This window comes from Xyrauchen texanus, chromosome 23 (genome assembly GCF_025860055.1).
Source record: "Xyrauchen texanus isolate HMW12.3.18 chromosome 23, RBS_HiC_50CHRs, whole genome shotgun sequence".
Taxonomy (NCBI): Eukaryota; Metazoa; Chordata; class Actinopteri; order Cypriniformes; family Catostomidae; genus Xyrauchen; species Xyrauchen texanus.
The window spans coordinates 36,864,240-36,872,356 of record NC_068298.1 but is presented as its reverse complement, the minus strand read 5'-3'; the positions used below and the strand labels follow the sequence as shown (position 1 = coordinate 36,872,356).

At 38.3% G+C, this 8,117-nt stretch overlaps 1 pseudogene; it reads right to left on the bottom strand.

The window, feature by feature from the left end:
* Positions 1 to 490: 490 nt before the first annotated feature.
* Positions 491 to 7,311, bottom strand: LOC127663480 (CDGSH iron-sulfur domain-containing protein 1-like; annotated as a pseudogene).
* Between the last annotated feature and the right edge of the window lie 806 nt (positions 7,312 to 8,117).

Sequence of the window (8,117 nt, the reverse complement as noted above, 5' to 3'; positions counted from 1 at the left end):
GGGCTGTTTTGACCTGGGCCAGCAAGCAAGCACCCTAGCTGGTTCCTAAACATGGCCCACATCCCTCCTTCACTGCATGTCTATGGGATTTTAAGTCTGCTTTTGATATCATTCATGTCTGTAGCACTAATGTTGCAGGATGAGTAACCAAGTTTAATCACTTTATAGGAACAGGGGTTTCAAATCCCTAACCCACTGATATGAGCAAAAGTAGTAGTGACGCTTGCCTTAGCCTTCGTTTTTAGAGCCGTTTGCCATCACACACAAGAGCTAATGTAGTGGCGCCATCTGGTGGCTTCAAGAGGAACTGCATCATGACCGCTAATTTCCTGTTTTGCTGTGAAGGAAGTCCCACATCCTGTTAAAGACGCTGAGATGCCCACGTTTTCTGAATTTTGATCAGATATTTCACTTAACTACTGAGGGTGAAAATAGTACAAAAATGTCAATTTCAAATAACATTTATTCAAAATACACATCATTGTCATACATCAAAATACATAGCGCCCCCTACACAGACATCATCATAGAAAATATACTTATATGCTTTCTTTTAAACTGAACTGGTTTAGTTTTACAACTAATACAGTAAGTCATAAGCACTGAAGCAAGGATGAAACAATGTGCATTGTAGCTTAGATCCACCTCCCAAAACTCAGATATGAATCAATGTCTTTTTTTAAACATTCATCTGAACCTTTTAGTGCAAATATAACGTAATTATTGTGTACATTTATGGGTTGAAATGACTTGTGTTAAAGGTAGATGTGAAAACCTGGTTTGAAAACCTTACCACGTTTACAGGATATACAATATGTCTGCTGATGCATGTCTGCAGCGCATCAGGAAGTCCCTGGTTTTCAAGGGTTTTCACAACCAGATGTGAAATTGAGAGAGCGACATAACAATTGAGGTATTGGTTAAGTAAAAACAAATCTTTTCTCCTGCTTATGACTATGGCATTTACAGCATCTCCGGATACTGCTGCGCCCAGTGGATGGAAAGCACTGATGAATGGCATTTCATGGGCAGATTCAGTGAAGGTTTAGGGGTTTTTCTTCTTAACGATCAGTGGTCCGACATTATCAGCAGTTTCCTCGTTGCGTTTGGCGTGTGCGCCGTCGCAATAGGGAAACTGTCGAGGGAATAAAACAAATACATACAAAATCATAAACAGACTCTGACGACAACTTTTTCAGATAATAAGATAAAGTGTCTGGACGCTGTCTGTGGTTTTGCCATATATATATTTCATGCAAATAAGAGTCTTAAGAGTCATTTGTTTGGGAATCGGACTGCATGGATCATGCTTTAGATTCAAAAGATTTGTCTCATAAGAGTCATTCATTCAGCAATCTGTCTTCACTGGTCATACTGTGTTTCATGCTGCAGATGAAAAAGAACCGACTTATAAGAGTCAATCGTTAGGGAATCGCACTACACTACATGGGCTATATGTTTTTGGTTCACCTTAAAGAACCAACTCATAAGAGTCATTTGTACAGGAATCACACTATTTGTAACACTGTATGTATATTCAAAAGAATCGGCTCATAAAAGTTGTTGGTTTGGGAATCGGAATACACTGGTGCTGCTGTACTGTGTTTTGTGCTGTAGATAAAAAAAAACATCTCGTGAGAGTAAATCATTTGGAAATCGTGCTACACGGCTCCCGCTTTATGTTTTTGATCATAAGAGTCATTTGTTTGGGAATCACACTACACTGGACGCTCTGTATGATTTTGATTAACTTAGAAGAACCAACTCATAAGCGTAATTTGTGCAGGAATCACACTATATTTGTGGCGCAGTATGTTACACGCTGTAGATTCAAAAGCATTGGCACATAAGAGTCATTCGTTCAGGAATCGCACTACACTGTTCATGCTTTGTGTTTTGTGCAGTGGATTTAAGAGAATCGCTAACTACTGTAATTTGCTTGGAAACTGTTAAACGAACCGAAGGTCATGAAAATCATAAGTTTTCTGTATTATTAAAAAAAAATATTATAAACAAAATGTAACCAGTTCCAAACAAGAACAAGCCCAACTCGTAACCAAACACGACACACCAGTTTGAATTTTGGAATAAATGGCGAGAGCTGTGTGGACTACTTTTTGATTGTATAGAAAAGAGGAATGTAAACATTGTATGAAAAATCTTTTGTGTCCCACTGAGGAAAGGAAGTCACATAGCTTTGGTACTACATGAGGGTGAGTAAATTATGAAATGGGTAAACTATTGGGTCATCTATTCCTTTAAAAATGGTCTTCCTTGCAGAACTTCATTAAAAGCTGATTCTTCTAACAAACTAGATAATTGTGATCAAACTAGATAAAGAAATCACCATCCCGCTGTCTCCATTTCCTGCTTTACTGAGGTCAGCAAGACAGGGCATAAAGAATCACCATACCAGCCCATTAAAATAATGACTCAAATGTTATATCAACAAACAATTTCCTAGCATGCAGCGATGTCACTCGCCTTCTTAGATCTCCAGCAGCGGCAGAAGATGGCCTTGTTACCGATGCCCTCAATGTCGAAGCTGTGCACTACTTTTGGGCTGTCTTTGTTGATGGATGGGTTGACCTTGCTCTTGGGACTGCTCTCCCCACTGGAGTAGTGTGTCAGCAGGTAGGTGCTCAGAGCCGCGGCCACTGCAACGGAAACGATGGATGGTCAGCTGATCTGAAAATGTACACATCAGGAGGTGCTTGTTTTTGACAGGGCAGCGGGATGGCCCGTAGAGTATTCTCAGACACTACTGTAGGCAGTTTTGGGTAGATTACTTCTGAAATGTAATCTAGTACTTCTTACTAATTACTGTTAAAATTGTAACCAGTAACATAATCTTTTAGATTATACTTTTAAGTAATATGATTTAGTGCGGTGTTCAAAATATTGATTCAGCGATACATCATCATGATCTCCTTGCTGATGCACGTCTCGATTTTAGAAAAATTCCAGCCATCTTGAACACCGCTAAAATTCTGCTTGAAAAGTTAGGTTTGTGCTTAGATTACATTTCAAATGCATCTGGGAGAAATAGCGTGCCATTTTTTTTCGCACTTTCTTTGTCTTTTATGGCTTTGTTGCGCTTTAATGTCACGCAGTAACACACTGATATGCACCTCTGGTGCTGTTCTAAACACATATTATAAGTGAACCAAACTATTGAGCATCTACATCTGAGATGTTGTTTGTGGGTAGCACTCAAATATTGCGCACCGTTGTAAAGGCTAAAAATAGCAGCGAATGTGTGTCAACAGAGCAGCGCCATTTTATATATTTACTCATTAAACACAGTCTTTTGTGATTCTCAGAGCTATCGCACATCTTCAAGTGGCTTTGAATAAAATGCATGAGTCATATTAACTACTTTCATTTTAATTAATATAATTTGTCATTTTTTGAGCTTGACTTTAACGATCATGACTAACACACTATCGGATTTGGATCAGGCACGTCGGACCGTTACCCGATCCGTCTAAAAGCTTCAGTATCGGAGCCGATGCCGATCCAGGTATCAGATCGGTTATCCCTAGCCGCTACATATATAACACGGCCTGCATAGAGCACCAACTCCCAAGGGAATCACCATCTTACCAAGGGTGCATCAGAAACTCCACCAGCTGTCCTTCCTTGTAGGCTTTACGTTATTCAAGGACACGACAGCAGTCGCCGAAAACAGATTATCACTCGCAGTTCATATAAAGAGGTCTGCTTATATGGAGACGTCTGTTCATTTGTAATGTGCAACTCTTTTTAGTTTCCAAGGTTATCTGTGAGTAGTTGGAGCATAGAGCTTATGCACATTTTTTTTTAAAAAAAGGTCAAGATTTCAGGTGTACATTTTTATGAAGGTCATTCACAAGCTCAAAACATGTATCAAGTCCATGTGGGTTACATACTTTTAATTTTTTTTAAGCGTTTTCTACAATGATTTGATTGAATGTCAAGTGATGCATCAAGTAAAAGGTATTAAAATACTTCCTTGCACCTTGAATAGACCATTTCAAGAATGGCCCAGACGTATTTCCGGATACTTTCAACAAAGTCTGTTTTTCCAAGGCAAGTAAGTCCACTCAGCGGCCGTTTTTGGAACATTCTTGGGCAGTTTTGGCAGCAATTTTTATATTTTTGCCAAATAGCTTGTCAGAATTTCTTTCAAATCACCTTTTTGCATTAATTTGTAGTGGTCCTGCAGTTAGACAATGTAATCCTTACAGGTAGAAATATTCCATGTAGTCAATTAATGAGGGCATAAAAGCTGGATGCATATTCAAGAATGAGCAAAATACCTTTTAAATCATTTTAGAAGGAGAAAAGCACGTCACAACGTCATGTCATCTTGCCAAAAGCATTGTCAAAAGTACATCAACTACCCAGACACTTTATGGCATCATCTTTAGTTACCTTTTCATACATTTCTATTTCATAAATGCTCCTCTGAAATACGTGATTTAATTTGAGTATGTGATCAAGATTAATCTAGGCCACACGACTGATAACAGACTTCAGATGCACGCACACCTATCAGGAAGTTATTTTTTAACAGTCATGCGACCAGTTTTACAACAAAAGCTTGTCAGGAAACTAATTCATTTGTTTCAAACAATATTGCTCATTTTCCATGGCTCTTAGACCAGCCTTTGGAACAATCTGCCAGTGTTGGGAAGCTGCTTTGAAACTGTAGTTTGACAAGCTACTCATAATTTTAAGTAGATAAGCTACAGTCAAATATTTTTTACACTAGACTTCACACTTTTCAGTCCTGCAGTGGACAGGTGTAGCCTACTTCCCTAAAGATCACATTTTTATGACAAACGCTCCTTGGGCTGGAATTGTTTGTTCTTGTCACATAATATTTAGTGTGGATAATATGTGAATAAATACTCAGGGCTTGTTTCTCCCCTCACCTGGGTGGACATGCTAGTGCCAGCTTTACAGGTCACATACAGAGGTTGCTCTACAAATATTTGTTCGCTCTGGATGGATGGTCATCCTAGATCAGGGGTTGGGAACCTATGGGTCACTAGCCACAAGTGGCTCTATGTTAAAAATCAAGTGGCTCGCTGGGTGTCTCACCATTCACCAACACATGATCCTTTAAAACTTTCTAGGTTTCCAGCAGAAAGTGTGGGTGCGATTGCAAAGCTTGAAGTCAATGACACTGTTTCGATTTCCTTTCTCCCAAATTTTTCGTACAGCCTACTCCTGGTGAACAAGGTTTGAAATGAACATCCGCCAAATGCTGATTTTTCTTGTGGAGTATTTTGCTGATGTACAAGCCACCGTGGAAGGCGACCTAAGACTTCTCGGAGTGATATATTACAAGAAATTAGACACAACGATGCGTGTTTGACGAAACGTGATTATATTTTGAAAAACAGATGAAAGAAAAGCTGCCGATGCGCGTCTGATTTTACATGTGTACAGTGAGATCTGCTGTTTACGAGTGCAATGAAAGCTTCTCCAAGACATGCACATGAGAGTTCTGGGCCTCGTTTCCCAATAACTATTGATCTTAACTGTTAAGAGCACCCGCCACCCGCAAAATGCGATGAGGCTCAATCCAGTTCACGAGCTCCTCGTCCAAATGTATTTCATGTGCAAGTAATTTTGCTCATCTACCCGCAACAGGTGGGTGACCTGTAAGACGTCTCAAGTGACACATGACAAGAAAGCTGTTAGTCAAAAAGACATGCTTGAAGAAACACACTTTATTATATTTTTGAAAACAGACAAAAGAAAAGCCGTCAATGCTTGTGTCCGATTTGCTGTTTGTTCAGAGACGTGCAACAGAACCCTGTCTCGTGAAACAAGTGCATGTAAAGTGTTATCACTCCTTATTATTTATTATGAGGTTTATTTAAGGTAAATATGCGTTTGTGTGATCTAATAAGAACAAAGTGTCTGAAAAATTATTTGTTTCATAGAAGAATAAAATGGTGTTCTTTTATTAACCATCAGACAATCTCTTCTTATTACCAAGTGAGCTGTAATAAGCTCTCAGTAGAAGATGGTAATTCACTATTTTTTTTGTGATCTGCCATTACAAAACAAGATGATGTGATTCTGATCAGCAGACAGAAATATGCTGCCAGATCTTCGGATGCGTGGCTGGTAAAAGTTTGGCTTCTACACAATAAGGAAGGCTATTAGTTATAATCCGCTTGGTAACGCTACAGTGCTACTTGCTGGAAAAAGTAGTTTGCTACTGGAAAAGCTACTCAGTTTTAAAAGTAGCTGAGCTACTGTCAAGCTGCTGAAAAATGTAGTTTAGTAGCGTCGCTACATATAGTTATTTACTCCCCAAAACTGCAATCTGCTATCAGTAAACCAAGCTCGGTGCCCAAACAACATGCCAAGGTCTACAAATCAATTATTTGCACTGATGCATACTGTATAATACCTACAAAAAACATGCAGAGCAGAATACATATGATTACTGACATTATATGCCGTATGTGTGCCTTTAGTATTTCGTGTCATGTGACTCAAAGGCTTCATGACACCTCCAGTAAAGCCCTGCAACACAAAAATATAGCCTCCTTATATGTTGGTCATGACTGAGGATGGTACTGTCAGTAACTCATGCTCGAGTGAGGTTTCACCGCATTTGTTTCAGTCACGTGCAAACATCAATCGAGTGTCAAGTTCCAGATTTCACCTTTAGAGATTTCAGATTTAGAGTGAGACTTCACCTAGATGCAATGCTGGCGTTAAAAATGCATTGAATAAAAAGTCCAAAAACGGAATTGTGCATTTAATGCAGTTTGAGCGATCCAGAGCAACGCATATAATCCTGGCTTTAACCTAACAATGTGTGCATGCATTAAAGCGCCACAACGATCCATAGTTGGATACATAGTTACTCTATGCATTGTGAAATGGCAATTTAATAAAATAAATACGTTATCATGTACAAATTTTTTTTTTTTTTTAAATACAAAGATATTACTAGGACTGACAACATTGCATCGAACTTGTCAGTAAATACGTGTTGATTTTGTATGGCACTTCTAAGTGCGGCCATATAGACTGCTGGGTATCAAGGTTGCCGTTGGATTTATATTAAAATAATGAATCGTCCTTACCTGTAGAACCCCTAAAACCCGGTACTAATCCAGGTTTGGTCAATGCTAAAAGCCCTGGCACCTTAACATGGTTTTAAAGTTGTTAGCATTTCAAGTTTAAGGGCACTACAAGGTCTGATCGAATATGCAGCCACGACACTATGCGGGAACCTCAACGTGATGACGTAAGAAGAGCTCTGACCAATGGCGGATGAGCGTGATCCGCTCGCATTGCTGGTTCAGATTGTTATTGTAAACATTGAATCCCGATTTTCGTATTTTTTTTTTTTATAAAATATTTTTTTGCAACAATGTTTGTTATTTGACGCTTTGCAGACATGATACTGAAATGACATCATGTATAACTTATATTTATTTTATGCTATAAATTAATCCTCAATAGGAATGTCACTTGAGCACACGAAAAAGACTGGTGTATGCAACATACATTTTATTGTTAATAAATCTTTAAAAATGTAAGAATATGTATGTATACACTTCTCCAAACTATGGAGGAACGAACGGCTCTAACTGAAATTAAATCAGTAATTTTAACCTTGTAAAAAGATTTAAAGAAATTAATATTTAAAAAAAAATTGTAAAACCATGAAAACAACGTGATATTCCATGAAAACACACAAAAACATACGATTAATTGTCAGTTAATGTTATAATGCATAAACTAATGTTAACGTATACAACTTTAAAGGAATAGTTTACTCCTAAATGAAAATTCTCTCATCATTTACTCCCCCTCATGCAATCACAGATGTATATAATTTTCTTTCTTCAGCAGAACACAAATGAAGATTTTTAGAAGAATATTTCAGCTCTGATGGCACATATGGCTAGGGAATGGTGACCAAACTTTGAAGCTCCAAAAAGCACATAAAGGCAGGATAAATGTAAACCATACGACTCCCATGGTTTAAATTAACAAGTTTGGGGTGAGAACAGACCAGTATATAACTCTTTAAATCTTGACTGTAATTTCCTTGGAGATCAGGATTTCCAGCGAGTACACTTAGCATTTGAGTT